Raw genomic sequence first — 17,364 nt, 5'->3', positions numbered from 1 at the left:
CAGAGCAATGGATTTATTGATTTAGAACAATAAAAAGGCCATATTTAGATAAGGGATAGATCCAAAGCACTCTAAAATAATAAAAAGTGTTCTGCTTGGCTTCAGTGGGTTCTGCTTAAGGACATAGTTAAAAATAATACAAGGTTATTCATTGCAGGACCACATTAAGACCAAGAAGTTAAACGCAACCACTGGCTTTTAAAGGACAGATGTGATATGACTAATATACATTTTTCTACTCTGCATGGTTAGTGAAAGATTAGTGTAATCTGCCATTCATTTTGATACTGTGATTTACCAAAATATGAGTATTGGTCTAACACTGATACTCAACTGTGAGGGACAGAAGACTCTCTAACAATTTAAAGTTAGAAAGTGAATGTTTATTCAGTGCTGGGCAGCAGCATGGGGTAGCCCCCTAATACACAGTGCAAAATTACAAGTGGTCACAGAGTCTATTTATTGACAAAAGGTTCAAACAAATACATATTCATAATACCAGCCCCTCCCATCCCTGTTTCCTATGGTAATTAGCTGGAATGGCTATTAAGTAGTGTGGTTGGCTCCTTGAATTAAGTCTGGGGTCGTTTTTGTGGGGAGGGGTCTCAAAAGGAGGAAGTAAGGCGAGCCTTCCTCGCCCTGAACTCTCAACCTTTTCTATTAATGACAATACAAATGGCTTTTGGGGCAACTCCACTTTTGCAAGAATGAGTTTCTGGTTGCAATTGTTTGTGTTCTTTGGACCTACCTACTAGTTTCATCCTTTCCCATTGGAAGCACAGCTAAGCAAACATAAATTGACAGGCAGTCAATTATTTAAGTTTCAGGTAACTCTCTCAAGCCCAGTTTCTTCTAACTAAAATCCTAATTTCTTTAAGATTGGTGTTTCAACTGAATATAGAAATATTATAGGAGATCATTTTGTCCTGAAGTCACATAAGATAAACGTGGAAGAGAAATCTCTTCCAAGATGCCCTGGCTTTTCACCCTCCTTAACCCTTAAAGAGAGGCACCTTTTCTATGGAGTAAGAAAGGAAATAGATTCTATTTGACCTGCAAATAACAAAGATTACTGAAGAACTCATGTTAGTCTTTCTCAGGAGTGTTATCAGAAGATATTACTAATATTGATTTTTGATAGCACTACCACTTGAAGACTTGAAATCAGACAGAAGTCTGATTCACAGAAAATAGTGCCACTCACAGTCTGCATGCACACTCAAGAGCATATAACATTAAATTCTTTACAAGACAAAAAAATTCTTAAGTTTCAATTTTCTTAAGTTTATTATTCATGTACTAATTGTACTTTTTCTGAAATAAAATTGAGTCAATGGGGATCATTAGCTTTGTTATCCCTTTAATGAAAGGCTCCACAATATGATTTGATATTCTAATTCAATAAAACTTCTTGTGTCGTGACAACTACTGAAGACATTTAATAATTCCACAGTAGCCAGCTTTACCAACAGCCCCTTAAGGAAAAGTCACATAGTTAGATTTGTTTTCATTGATGCCTTGCATTCAGAAAAGCCCAAGCACCAAAATGAAAGAAATTAAAATTAAATATTGCTCTTTTTGAACTAAATAATTTCAAAGATTAAAAATTAGATGTCACCTTGGACTATTACAGTAATTCATATTTTTCTCCATTTTCTCTTTAAAAGCTGTATGTTATTCTGTTGGATTTTTTTATTGATATTTAATCAATCTTGAAATAATTTGAGTGCATCTGTTTCTTTCTGTTTTATTTCTGCCCTAGAGCTTGAGTTATAGAGAGTTTCTCAGAAATCATAAATATGCATTTCCAAGTTAGTACAGGACTCAGATCTCAAGGACATAAAAAAGATAGGGTTTTTGCAAGTTTCCTTCCACTCTGTCACTAGAATTAAAAGCAGTATCATTTTGCTTCTTGAGATAAATAAGGTCTTCCTGCTGACACAAAATATTGATGGAATGGAGACAGGATAGAGGTGTAGATCTGCAGGGAGTAAAACCAAGTACAGGGGTATGAAAGGACAGTTGAGATATCTGTCATGTGGTTCTAAAATCTTCTCGGTACACTTTTGTTTCTTAGTTGTGTCTAAGTGCAATCCATTACTTGGCCAGATTATTCCAGTGCTGATTATCGGACAAGAATAGAACCAAACTGCATACCAGCTGTGAGAGGGTTTACAGATAATTGTGTCATAATTAAAACTATGTTAATTGAAGGGATTATGGTAGCATTTTCCTGCTGTGATTACTTTTTCTGTTATTACCTTGAAAAGTTTGATCATCAGTCCAAAGCAGGAAGGTTGCTAATCACTTTTACCTTCCCATCTGTGTTCTATGAAAATTGTCCAAATTTGATAGAATGGGAAGGTTTCAACATTCCATTACTCAAGATCTGGAGACTGACAAAACTCCTGGCCAAAGTGGAAAAGATTATCGTTGCTGTTATCAGTGAGTTCTTTGGACTTCAAAGCAAAGCCTAAAGCACAGAATATGCTGATTTAATGAGAACCACAGTGGTTCTAAAACCCTCTGAATATGTGAATGTACTGTCACTTTTGTAGCAGTCTAACCCCCTGAATGCTGGATTCTTTCCTTTTTGGGGGGGAACAGAGTTGGTTTATCTATGCTTTTAGCTGATCTCAACTATTTTCACTACTGAAACACTCATATTTCCCAATCAATAAAACTCAGAGCAAGATCTCAGTGCTAATTCTACCATCACATGATGTTACAAAAGATTTTAATCAGAGATGCTTTGCCCACAGATGATAAGACTCAGAATTACATAAAGATGAAGCAGTTAAATCACTCGGCTTTGTAAATTACAGCTGATGGTTTATTACTCTCAATGAAGCAGGAATCCTTGTAAGTGAAATAACCCAAATTAATGTATTGCTATACTTAGTGGGGAAATGAATGCAAGCTCTCTATCCTGGACAATAGCTAATTTAAATATGTTAGAATCTCATACTCTGATTCTCCTCCCACTCAGTAATTTTGCTCTGGTGCTGCCAATGGATTTCCAAGAGGTCACCACCAATTTATACCAGCATCAGGATTATCTGGTGCAGAGAGTTAGTGAATGGGCATTTAAAAACAGGATACTGTAACATGAAAAATGTTGTGCTAAAAAATGAGATTCTAAAGTGTATCCATGAAAACAAAAGTAACATGAAATTAAAAATATATATCAAAACCTGGTGGGAAATTCAAAACTTCATAATGAAGGTAGCATAAGTGTGAAGGGTACCCAGTTTATCCAAACTAGAAAACCTTTAACATGCCTTTGCAGGGTCAGTACATTGCACAGAGTTACCTGAATCCATTCAGAACTTACAAAGATATCAAAGCAATGCACTTTTACATTGATGATAAGTCTGAATGAAAAGACTTTACAAACCCCCATTTTTTAATTAAGCTATTACTGAAAAAAAACCACTATTGAAAGAAGATTATGTGGTCTTTTAAGAAGTTTAGAAATTACCTTGCTTTCCAAAAGTACAAATAAAAACTTTGAGGCCAGCTATCATGGGTTTCCATGAAAGGTTCTACATTAACTTTCTACTCATACATAAAAAATGATTAACAAATCAGAAAGTTAAACCACCTGAACAATAAATAAAATGTCAAACACTTGCTTTTGACTTTATTTTATAATTACTTCTGTACATTAGGAACTTTCCCTGTGACATGGGATGCAAGCCAGATGAGGTAGACAAAAAAATAGCACAGCAAGAACAAGGCTACAAAATGTTCTTCTTCAGTGTCTTACTGACAGAAGTGTTCTGCACTGAGGAACCTCTCTCATACTGGAACCTTTGGAGTTATATTCCCTCATTCAGCTTTTTTCTCTGAAATTCAGATAAATTACTCTATTAAAAAAATATTTAGGCACAGCTGAGAAGTTCAAGGAACATTTCCCAGGTCAGATTCATCATTGTTTTTACATCCTTAATTCCTTTTATAAGCTGCCATTCTCACTGGCTCCTAAAGAATTACTAATGCAGCACTGTAAGGATTCAAATGAAATTCACTTTTCTCTCCAATCTCTGTCTGACCACCTCATTATTATTCTGAAATCAGGAACCTCATGTTCTTTGTCCATTTCAGACACAACCATTTATCTCTCCCATTTCCTATCACTATCTGAGGCTATTCCAGTTCTGTTTCTGTCTTTGATTATAATTCTGATGTTCGGCTCTTGGAACATAAGGTGTTACATGCATTTTTATAATTTTACTCCTTACACTGCATCTAGTGTGACATAATTTTACTTTTAAAATTTGTAAACTTCTTTTGAACCAATGAGAAACAAAGTGGGATCAGCTACCTGAAGGTTATTTATTTCACTTCTGCATGAGTCTTCTCAGTCTTTGCTCATACAATATTCAACTGCTCCAATCAAAGAGCATATGAATATATACAAAGAAAAACTTTTACTTGTTATTGAAAAAGGATGCCAATTTTGTAGGATTATACAAAAGGCTGCATAGACAATTCAATATATTCACTACACAACAGAAACATCTTTAAGAACTTCAAAGTGATTTAATTCCCCCACAAAAACATGTATGAAATTTATTTCTTGATAAATGTGCTACTTTAGAATAGTCAACTTGACAGCAGTTATAAATCAGAGATTGCTTATTATGGTAATGATTTTTCCAATTAAAGATTCTCCTTTTTATGTTCAATATTATAAAAGTCTTTATTGGAAATACACGTATGGTTAAATACCTCTGAAAAAGGCCTTCAGTTTCCCACAGATGCTTTATGTTTTTAGGTTTAAAAGTGTGAAAGACTGTATCAAGAATCATGGCAATCCAGTGTTGCAGAGGCATCACTGATGATTAAAAATTCAAAATTTCAAAACCAACCTAGCAAACAAAAATAAATGAAGAAAATCTGACAGTCCTTCCCATCTCCTCCCATTCAATACCAAGAGTGCTTCTGGACTACCTGATCTGTCCTGCTGTCAGATGTGAGGAACGGACAATTGGTTTAAAGTAGGTCAGTGGGGAGGCTGACAAAAATTTGACGTTTTTGAGTGTGAGATGGCACTACATGTTTAAGAATATTGTATAAGATTACATGAAATAGTAGAAGATTAAGGATGCTATGTTTAAAATCCAGTATTATATTTTTAAATATTTACTGTCTTTTAATTACATATTTTAAAAAACTGAAGAGTATAATATAATTCTATACAGAATTTTACACATATGTATAATTAACATATATATTAAGGTTTCCTTTATAGAATACAAAACTTGAAGGCCTAATCAGTAACCAGCAAGTGCTGATTACACACTGATTTTATATTTGACAGATAATTTTTTGAAAAGCACCTGATTTTCAGTGCACTGAAGATTGAAAGCACAAACAGACTTTCAAGGAAAACATCCAGTATCAGTTGCATTTTTTGTGAGGGGTAATTATTTTGAATACACTTCCTCATGGGTGTGTTTGTGTGTGTGCATGTGATGCTGAAGGTAAGTAAAACTAAAATTTCTCTGGAATATACTTTTTTACCTGAGAAGAAGCAAATATTTCTTATGTTTAAAATTGTCATTGTAGGCCTGGACAAAAATTTACAATCCTGGTAAAAGTTTAGACTTTGATAGAATTTCCAGATTTGATACATACAGAGGACTGTGACACCATGATTTTGTCACACACTAAACAAGTTCCACCACTGCAGAGCACCTCAATATTTCTGCCCATTTATAAGAGCAAACAGTTCCACTTCAGTAAAGACTCAGTGCTGAGAAAAGTCAAAAGACTCAAACCTCTCTCTTTTTCACACTCTTCCCTTGCTCCAGCTTGCTGTCCTCTCTCCCTGGGGTCATGAGTGCTGCTTCAACATGGGTTTTCCATGGAATCCCAGCCTCCTGTGAGCATCCCCTGCTCTGGTGGGGGATCCTGCCCAGGCTGCAGCTGGATCTCTGCTCCCCATGGACCCCCATGTGCTGCAGAACCCCTGCTCTGGCACCTGGAGCACCTCCTGTCCCTCCTTCTGCCCTGACCTGTCTGCAGAGATGCTCCTCTCACTTACTCACACTCCTCTCTTCCAGATGCTGCTGCACAGCAATTCTTTCTAAAATCTGTTATTCCAGAGGTAGAGCCACGATCACTGCTGGGCTCAGCCTTGGCCAGTGCAGGTCCATCCTGGAGCTGAAAGGTGTTGGCTCTGCTGGAAATGGGGGAAGCTTCTGGCAGCTTCTCACAGAAGCCAACCTTGCAGCTCCACTCACTGCCAAAAACTTCTCACACAAACTCAATGCACCTTCCTTTTCCCGCATAGATAATAAAAAATTCCCTGCTTATTTTTCATTGGTATACTGTGGTAGTACTGGAATATTTTAATACAGTTTCAGAGACTGGTTATAGAGATTGGAAAGATCTTGACTCTTGTAAATCAGCACAACTGCAGTGCCTTCAACCATTTCACTACCTGATGAACCCTATCAAAATTAGCCTGTAGTCCATCACAATAAAATTTATTATCCAGAGAGGTACATACCCATACTACACTATTTTAGGTGACATTACTCCACTAGAGACAAATTGTTCTCTGTTGTTCCTTAGTGAAAAATGCTGTAGTTCACTAAGCACCATTAATCTGTTTAACCCACCCCAAAATACAAGTTCTTGTTATTACCACAGATAACTCTGCCAGGAAGAAAATCTTCCTGGGAACTCTGAAGCTCTACAAGTGAGTACTGATAAATCTTATCTTCTATATGAAACATGCAGCATATATCTCATGTTTTCAATATAATCCTAGACTAAGTATTATCAGTAAAACTAATGTGTTTACTCTTTTGATCCACTTCAATGACTTTGTTACAGAGGTAAATGGCATCTGATAGGAAATTCTGAGCAGAATGCTATGAGATTTCTAAATCCTGTCCTTTTAATATTCCTTTCCAAGTTTTACCAGCAGGTAGGTAATCTCCTACCTTTTGAACACTTTAAAGTAGACCAGAGGCATGAGTCACTTTCAACTAGACAATATTTATATAGGCCTGTGCACACCATTTTGAGCAGTCTGGAGCCAGTGCAAATGCCATGAGAAAAATGAAAATAGGGGATGTATAAAAAGTAGCCACTAGTGTCTCACTGCGCAAGTTACAGGTATTTTGTCCTCCAACTTTTAAAGGAATAAATGCAGTTTGAGTATATTGAAAGGACCCTGGATATAATCATCATGTATGATGGCCTCTGCCTTACAAACATTGACTGGGGACTAAGCAGGACTCAGTGTGCAAACTGAAAAAATTAATATGTGTTTAGTAACACTGGGATATCCATGGCTGGGAGTGGAATCAGACGGGACAGCAGCACAAAATAGGGAAATGTGGGTGGCATGTCAAATTTACCTTTTTGTAAGTGTTGAATGCCATCACTTGAAAACATATGATATGAGGCACAAGTTTCCTGGACACTGTAATTTTTTTATATGATTCTAGTGAAAAATCCACACAAGAAATTTTGATAGCTTTCTTAAAGCCTAAGAAACAACACAATGAATAGGAACATTCAGACTTTTTCCAAATAGCCTTCAGTCTTTCTTCCTCTGAATTTGCAACATCTGAATCAGCTCTCACTAGCCAAAGCTTGAAACCAGCATTCATGTGCACCTATTCAAGGCAGGTCCTCTGTCTCCAGCATTGCAATTAATAATTGGTAACTCATGACTGACTCTAAACATTATAATGGTGCAAAAATAAAAGTTTCAAAATACCCTTAACGTTCAGTTTCTGATTAAATGATTATTCTCTGGTAAGATATTGGTAAATTCAATAAGTGATTTGAATTTCACATGATGCAGTTTTTCAATAATGTATTTTGCACCAACTTTGGTGACATTGCTGCAGGCTGACAAATTTTGCAATTCAAGTCCTAAACCTTGTGCACTTTTGCTCCTAAATTTTTTTGGTAACTTCTGATTTTAAGATTAAACTGCCAACATTTAAAGTTGCAAGATTTCCATTTTGTCACTGCCCATCTGGGGATAGACAAGAGCACAGTAACGCTACACCAGGAGAAATTTCTAAATACTTCAAATCAGAAACCCTCCTGGAAGTGGCATTGCCTGCATGTTTCATTGTACACCAATAAAATAACTACACTTTCTATATCAAGCCTTTAGTAAAACTGCTTGTAAATGTGAGATTCCTCTAATCAGTTGATACAAGCACAGTTCTGTATTACAGGATGAAATTTTTTAAAAAAAGAAAAAAAAAAAAGAAGAAATTGTGATCTACAACCTTTAGTCTGCAAGTGAACAATTAAAATTTTTTTATTTTTTCCAAGATTAAATTTAGTATCTTCTCTAGTTCCCTAGCTCTGTAAAAGTAGTCTGAAAGAATTGGTATGCTACTGCACTTGCACTGTATTAATTATAAATCAAAGCACTTCCATAGTATCTTCCACTTTAGAAGCTCAGGTTCCACCAGCAGTGGTGTCCCTGAATGCAAGATATTCTGGGAATAAAAACGATCAAATTTCAGAAACCTCAGCTGCTGCTAAAATGGTTATTTTTACCTGCTTCTTTCTTTGGCTTTTCTGTAATCACTTTCTAATGATTTAAAAATCTTCTGGCTTTGTATGACAGAAAGGCAAAGCTGTTGCTGTGTTTGATCACCAGCCTGCCTCTGGCAGGCAGCCAATAAAAGGTTTCTTTACAAGTACTGGTAAAATTTTGTTTCCTTTTATGACTAACAAAACTATGAAACTAGTTTCTAAACTAGGCCAACTTAGTGCTAATTTGTATAAAGATTTGTCTTTTATTCCTTGCAACGCTTAAACCAGAGATGTAGAGTTATAAGCATTAACCTCACACTAGGCTCATTTCAGAGACTGAAATAGCCATAAATGCATTTTCTGTTTGATTCATCACTGACCTGCACATTGCACACTCAGTTTTATGGAGGCACAATCGTTGTTGAACTCTGAAGTTCTGCATACTTGGGGCAATGAAGATCCTTAATTTCATATTTCTGACAAACTAACGCTGGGGTTCTTTAATGTCTTTGGTCCATGTGTGAACCTTCAACACGTTAAGAACCTTAATTGCACATTATCCCAATATCTGGTCTAGTTACAATTCTATCATTAACACAGAATTATATTGAATATTTCTAATATAATGAGGCTGTAAAAATCACCAGGATTCTATAACATGGAAAAAATTTCTCTAGACCTCAGCTGGCCTGTAGACTATAAGATGAAGCATAATACTCAATACTTCACTGAATTCTAGATACGAGTATAAATGTCAACATTATTTTTTATATAGATCTATACTCTTAATTGTAAAGACTTTTTAATGCTGAGAATACTGGGTGTCAATGAATTGCAAAACTTAATTTTGTACTAAAATTTTGAATGCATGCTTCGTTTAATTCTGGGTTGCTGGTGAAGTGATCCAGGTCATGGGTTTTAATTTCAGATGCTTTCTCTGCATATTAGGCTCTGTCAATTCATCAGTTTAGAACTATTGGTCATAATGACTTTTTTTTTAAGGCAATGAATTCCCCCTTCAAATTTAAATTCCGGATGTGGAGTCTCCTTCTCTGGAGATATTCAAAACCTGCCTACACGTAATCCTGTGCAACCTGCTCTGGGTCACTCTGCTTTCTGCCTGAATACTGAAACTAAGAATGCAATATAAAATCTATTTCAGATAATTTTGAGTACAAATTTTTGAGAAAAACTTCTCTCCAAATGGACATTGGTCACACTGTATAATTTTATGGTGTTTTTATATGACAATTAACATGCAAAAAAATATATCCCATTTTACCAAACAAATAATTTTCAGAAAATGAAACCACATATTAATTTAAAGAAAGGCAAAGACAGCAAGTAGCTACAGTAGTTATAATAAAGTGTCAATGTGTAGAATTTGCTGCTGCATCCTTTATTAACATTACAAATATCTAAGTATTTAAAAGAAAGATGTATTACCAAATAGACTGCATAATGAGTTCCCAGAAAGGACATAGGGAATTTTCTGTTCATGCTTTCCTGGCATGCCAAAAGTTTGCCTTCCCTTCCCTTGCTCTCCATAGAATGAAATTATTAAATAAATAGATACCATTTAGCACAGAGCCCCTGGTAAGGATTGCATGAGGGTGAGGTCCTCCTTCCACCTAAATAAGCCAACATGCCCCGTGTGTTTCTGAAAGCCCTTACGAGTTCATGTTATGTATCAATTATTTCAGTTTTTAGGATTCCCACTTTGGCGATTTAGACCTGAAATAGAACAGAGAACAAAATACATCTGGCCTGTGGGAATAATAGTTATAACATGATGGAGCACTGGCAATCACCCCTGCATGTGGAGGGTGGAGTGACCCACGCAGGCAGAGCTCTCCTCTCTGCTGCTCTGATGTTCTGGGCAGCTCAGAGCCAGTCGTGTGCCTGACTGATAAACACACAGCTGCAAGTAGTTTTAATCCTGCACATCAAAGTGACAATATCGTGGGTTCATCATAAAATCACTTTGATTTCCTTACACTACAACTGACTTAAGCCTTCATTAATTCTAAGAAAATCAGTAGGTGATTAAAGCATTTAGCATATTTTGATTTTTCACAACTCTGTAGCTACTTTTAAGCTGCATGTGATCTTTCTATCATTAGCTCAGCGTTTCATGGCAACTGAAATATAATCTAAGCCTCAATAATCACAGCCATATGATTTCAAGTAATCAGAAATCAGGTGAGTTACAACAAAAAATTATGATTCACACAAGATTAACACATTGTATTACCATGTTCTTTACTAGGAAAGGGCATTGATATCCAAATAGTGGGATACATTGTAAAGTTATTTATTCTTAATGTATCTATCTAATCTGATTATTGGTAAGACTGCTGCTAGGTAAGTTTATTTTATTCATGTAGTTAAGCCTAGTATTTTGAGTAGAAGGTTACAAGCTAGAAAAACCTGGCTGATGAAGGTAAAATTTTGCCCTAACGTAAAACTGCTCTCCCTATTCTATCCATTAGTTGCTGTTAGATATGTTTCCCTAATCATTCACTGAAACAAATTCTATGGATTTTTTTCTCCTCACTGCAGATGGGAAGGGAAAATCTCCAGCAATACATTTACATATGTAGCAACTCTCATTAATTTTCATTTCCATGATTCAAGACGAACTGACATTTTTCTCTTCACTAGATAAGTAAATTCTTTTCACAGTATTTCAAAGGCTGTTTTTAGCCCATGTTTTTGTCAGCACATTAAAGTTTTTAGTGTTTGAGGTTGACAAGCATTAGTATCCAGACATTTACATTGCAGTCAAGCTATTCATAATAAAAAGTTTCAAATCAAACCTCAGAAGCTGTGACAGTGTATTTTTTAGTTGCTAAACAAGACTTACACGATCAGATTTTAAAAGATAGAGAGAAAAAAGATCAGACAGTTATGATTTGATCTAAGAGTAAAAACAATGCAAATAAAGACCAGGCTTAGTATAACCCGTATCTGCTAGGACACACAAACGCATCTCCCAAAGTGGAGTCTTTTAATATACAAATTGCCTTGGGTGGAAGTCATATGTCTGTTAAAAACCTGAGAGCACCAACACATCTTTTATTGTTACAAGAGCTTCTCTACATTCTATTCCCTTCTGTGCTCAGGCATCTGTCAGAGACCTCAGTCTGCTCCATTACATTTAAAAGTACTGTTAGCCACTATTTGACTGTAATAGTTTTTCTAAATCAAAAAGCCATGCTTTGAGTGAAATATGAATAGAGAAGAATTCCACGACACTCCTTCCCCAAATAAAAACTGAATCTGTAAGCTTTTCTCATTAACCAAAAGTGGTTTTAATTTAAAACCTTGGAGACAGTAAGAAATACTTAAATCCAGTCTCTTTTTCTTGATTTCCTCTGGGATTTAAGACAGGCTGTAACCCAGCTGCTCTAATTAGCACAGCAAACTGCAGTTTTGCTTATAAGAAGAAACAAATTAAAACTTTATTCTTCTGTTTCTCAGTAAACTGTATTCCCCAAATAAAATAAACTCTCAGAAGAGTAGTAAAGATAGAATACATTTCACATAACTTTAGTCTGAAAAAGACAGGAAAAAATGTTTCCACCTTTAATAATTTACCAGCTTGATTTTTCATTGATACTAATTTTCTGTTAATTTCAATCAAACAGACATGGAAACACGAAAAATTATATTAGTAACTGTAAGGTCTAAAAGAAATAGGTCACACACATGAAAATATTTCCATTTAGGAAAATAAGAATAACTATATAATATGTCCTTCTCAAGCCCACTCAGCTCACAGCACACTGCTGGTGTTTTCTTTGAGATTCCTGATGTAGACCAGTGTTTTTAATCAATCTAGATTTGGATATACACCTCACACTCCAGAGGCTGAAGTGGTTTTAAAAATTACACTGTAACTTACTGTGCACACAATAGTTTCTATTCAACTAATTCAAACTCAAACCGTATTAATTCTGGAATGCAAATTAAATGTACTACTATTTATACAGGTTTTGATATTGTTGTGTGTTGACCCTGGCTAGACTCCATACGCCCACCCAAAGCTGCTCTATCACTCCCTTCCTCAGCTGCACAGGGGATGCAAAGGAAGAAAGGCTTGTGGATCAAAAAAAGGTCAGGGAGATCATCACCAACGACCATCACAGGTAAAATGGACTCAATATGAGGAAATTAGTTTAATTTATTACCAGGCAAATTTACAAATACCTTCCCTCCCCTTTCCCCCCCCACTTCTTCCTGGCTCAACTTCACTCCTGATTTCTGTACCTCCTCCCCTCCAGTGGTATAGCAGGACAGGGAATGGGAGTTGTGGTCAGTTCATCACACACTGTTCCTGCCACTCTTTTCTCTGAGGGAAGAGGACTCCTCACACTCTTCCCCCTGCTCTAGTGTGGGTCCCTTCCACAGGAGACAATCCTTCATGAGCAGAGTGCTCCAGTGTGGCATTACAGGTGGATATCTGCTCCCCATGGGCTGCAGAGATGGTTCACCCTCTAGGGTAATCTGCTTGGCACCTGGAGCACCTCTTTCCCCTCTTTCTGCAGTGGCCTGTGTCTGCAGGGCTGTTTCTCTCACTCATTCTCACTCCTCTCTCAGGCTGCAGGTGTTTCTGCACAGTAAATTTGCCCCTTCCTAAACACATTATCCCAGAGGTGCCACCTCTGCTGGGCTCAGCTTTGGCCAGTGGCAGTATGTTGGTACCAGGTGCCATTGGCTCTCTCAGACATGGGGGAAGTTTCAGGAAGCCACCTCTGTATCCCCACTGTTGCCAAAATTTTGCCACACAAATGCAATACAAAGTCCTCATATAGTCACATACCCATATACATCTCTGAAAATAAAAGAAACGTTACCTGCAGAGGAGATGCAAAAGGCAGAGACTTCAGCCTCAAGGATACTTTCACCTTGTGGTGTTGGGTAACAACCACCATGAAAAGAGTATTAAAAGACATTTCTCTACCGTACTGGAAGAGTAGTGGCTCACAATACCTTTCTCACATATTTTGTCTATGCATATATATGCACACACACAAAAATATATACCTTTAAATCCACAATAAGGTGAGGTGGGAGAATCTTTTCCCATTCTCCTCTGAGCAAGGAGAATGAAAGTATTCTGACAATATAATTTTAAAATAAGAATTGTTGCTTTCAAATCAAATGCAATTAGAATACTTTTTTCATCAATCATCTAGAAACAGTTGTTAAATAAAGCCTACAAGTGAATGACACATTCAACCTTCAGCCGAAGGGCAAGTTATGCCCTGACAAAACCAAGAGACAGTCAAATTGAATTTATAGATTCAGTTTTCCTCTACATTCTTTCTTCAAATAAAACATAAGGTTTGATTTTTTTAAATATATATTTATGTTCATATATATTTATGTATATAAATATGTATTTAAAAAAAAAAAAAGCCCGTCTATACAAGAGAAAGAAATTTTGACTATGCCAGCCTGAAGCAAGATACCTCACAGGCTTCTTGAAGGGCTTAATGGGTAGGGATGTCCAGCTGCTGCCTGCTACCTGCAACAACACCTTTCTTCCTTTCTTCACTGTACCTGTTAGTCTTTACCTTCTTATATTGAAAATAAAAGATCAAACAAAGGATTTAGGGTCTTGGAAGTTAAGTTCTGTAATACTTCCTGTTTCAGTGCCATGGCCCACAAAAGGGGTGGCAGAGCCCCAGGCCAGGTCCATGCATGCAGGACATGAACTCAGCCCAGCCAGGGAGATGGACACGAGGCCACTTGAGTCAGGTGCTTGCAGCATCCATGTGGCCGGGTCCAGCACATCAAAAACTGAGCTGTGTTTAAGAATTGCACGTTCTCACACCTCATTTAGAGATGAAGCCTTCCAGATGCACAAACCTGAACTCTCCTGGTGCATTTCCAGGATGTTCAGCTGGACCCCTGGGCTGCCTGTCCTTGCTGACACTGAGCTCCAGCACCACCCCAAATGCCAAGGTGTTCACACCCCCTCTGGTTTTGTGGCTCGCATCAGCCAGCTGGCCCCAGCAGGCAGGACATCTCTGAAGCACAAGGACTGACTCAGTTAGGGATAGAGTGTTTCAGAGGGAAAAACTCAGGAAAGAAGGCTCAGCCACCAAGTGCTTGGAAGTAGGAAAGAGCCTGTCAAGGACAACAAAAATAGAGAGACCTGCCTGCAACATCTTCCTCTATGTGCACTTTTCCAAACTTTCTTGGCTACCACCGAGAACACTGCCAACCATCTATTGTCCAGAACTGGGAAGAAATATTCCCCATCTTTCTCACCCTGTAAGCCTGAAAGCTGGGTATAAAAAGTTGGGAAGAACAAGTCTTAAGTTACCATTTCTACTCCCAGAGCTGTTTCCCAGTTCAAATTGCATTAAATTTTACACTAAATCTAAGGCCTGAGATTGCCATGGCCTAGAAAACTTGAGTTTGATATTCTAACTGATCTAGATTACTCTTATTCCAAAAGTGACTTTTATTATCAGAATGGGTATTTTATTAGCTTTGTAGGTGCTACCACATTAATGCATGCCAGGAAGGAAGCCCATATAACTAAAATTTTATGAATATAAAATTAGTACAAACTCAATTATGAAGCACCTGATGAACAGAAGAAAACAAATAACAGAAAAATCATATGAACATCCTGATAGCAAAACAGTACTTTATTTAACATTCATTATTTTATTAATGATATAACATGGCAAATGTCAGTCTCCCAAGTAGTTTGGTTTAGACTGACCTAATAAATTATTTGTCAGTGTAAGATTGTTTCTTAATTCATAAGCAATTCCTCATGTATTTATAGAACAACCCTATTGAGATCAGTGGAAGCAAGAGTAATCTTAGTTGTCTAATATCTTTACTGCAAGAAATATGCATCCTGTATCACAAAGGCAGGATAAAAAGGAGCAACCTTACATTAGTTATGAAGCTTTCTAAACAGGTATTTTAAAAAATCTCAGCCAAGAACATAAGGATTCTTCTATACCACTAGGACGGAATAAAAAAAATGATAAAAATTACAGTCTAGGCAAGATAACAACATTTGACCATCATTTAACCACTATTTAATTACCAGTTACAGCTGACCAATAAACAATTTTCTGTGTAAGGAAGAGAAGCAGGAATTGAAGTAGTAACTGTCATCTAATTGCCACTCCTACAATAAAATTAAACACTATGAAATTAATATCAAATGCATAGATTTGTGATTCTCCTCAACTCCTTTACTGATGTTTTTATTGTATATTTGTCTTAAAAATATGGGTGTTATTAATGAGTGAAATAAATCAATCCATTTGTTTATACTACAGTAATACAAAATATCACCCTCATTTGGATGTCACAACAAAACAAAGCAGCATACCAGAAATTCCAAGCCTCACTGTATGCTTTTTTAATCTTTTTCCTCTGTTCTCTCTCCCTCTATTCAATAGGAAAATTAATGAGAAAATATGACCTACATCATCATTCATTTTCAGCTGACCAGTTCTGATCTTTTTGGCCACTAAAGCCTGACCCAAACACCACCAAAATCAATAGCAATCTGTCCAGTCACATGTAATGGTGCTTCACATATTGACTGTTTGTCTTGATTTGAAAAACAAGTATCTGCTAAGGAAGACAGGAGCCTCTCTTGAAGTGGAAAATATAACCCCACTCCTCTAAATTATTATAATTTTGAAGTTAAGGATTAATTAAGAATTTTAAGAATTTGAGAAAATAAGAATTTCAGGCAAAGATATGGGAATAGGAATAACAGTTCTTTACTAGGAAAATTAAAATAAAAATACAGCAACAAAAAAAATGTAAATAAAACCACCAACAGAGTCAGAGTACAACCTGACACCCTGTCAGTCAGGGTGTTGGTAGCAGTCCCATTAAATGGTGGCTGCATCCTCCTGCTGTGACAGATGTGATTCAGTTGAAGCAGTGGTCCTGTAGAAGGTGCAGTTTTCCTCTGGAATACAGTGGAAAAAGGCTGGCTTGGTGTTCCAAATCTCAGCTTTTATCTAGGTAGGAAATGCTTGGCTCCTCCCCCTGGGTGGAGCATCTCACAATGGGATGCAGTAATTTTATCAGTCACACACTGGCACTCAATGGCCATCAGCAGAAGATACCTCCCCTGGAGGAAGGATGGGTTGTGAAAAGATAAAGAACACTGCCCCACCTGTTTTTTAACAGGTGGTGATAGAATCCATACATCTGGTTATGTCCTGCTTTGCAAGCTAAGACACTGTTTCATTCTGCAGAGGTTAAACTGTTTATACATGAGATAACAGAAAACCACAGTCTTGACTCTCATCATTTATGAAATTTTCTGCTCTTAAATGCACTTGTTCTGCTAATAAGATTTATTTGATGAGATATTATCACACAGCAGCTAATGGAGTACTAGAAATGGCAACTTTCTCATTTCCTTATTGATTTTCCCTCTTTCGGCTCTCAAGCAAGTGCTTCTCAGCATGCTGGACTTCCCTATTTGGAAAGTCAATTGCCATCCACTTTCTCCGAATGTTAAAGCACTAATAGATGAGAAGGGAAGGTGGGAAGAACAGCAATTTTTGTGTTTTCCTTTATTATAAAACATCTTGATTTAAAAAAGCGCTGGCAAAGATATAACCAAAATCAGAACTCAATTTCTAGTCCTTATAGGTAGGATTTATTGCATATCCCTCATTTACTTGATACATATCAAGATTCATTGGCCACAACACTGGTACCTAACTGTGAGCTCTAGTAGTATGCACACTATCTGCCTGCACTGCCACTGCAGACAGGTGAAATGAGAACCAGTAGAAATCAGTCTAGAACATCCATTTTTCCCTTTTA

The sequence above is a fragment of the Catharus ustulatus genome, chromosome 14 (assembly GCF_009819885.2).
Source record: "Catharus ustulatus isolate bCatUst1 chromosome 14, bCatUst1.pri.v2, whole genome shotgun sequence".
NCBI lineage: Eukaryota > Metazoa > Chordata > Aves > Passeriformes > Turdidae > Catharus > Catharus ustulatus.
The sequence above is the reverse complement of the archived record's forward strand: the minus strand, read 5'-3'. Positions refer to the sequence as shown.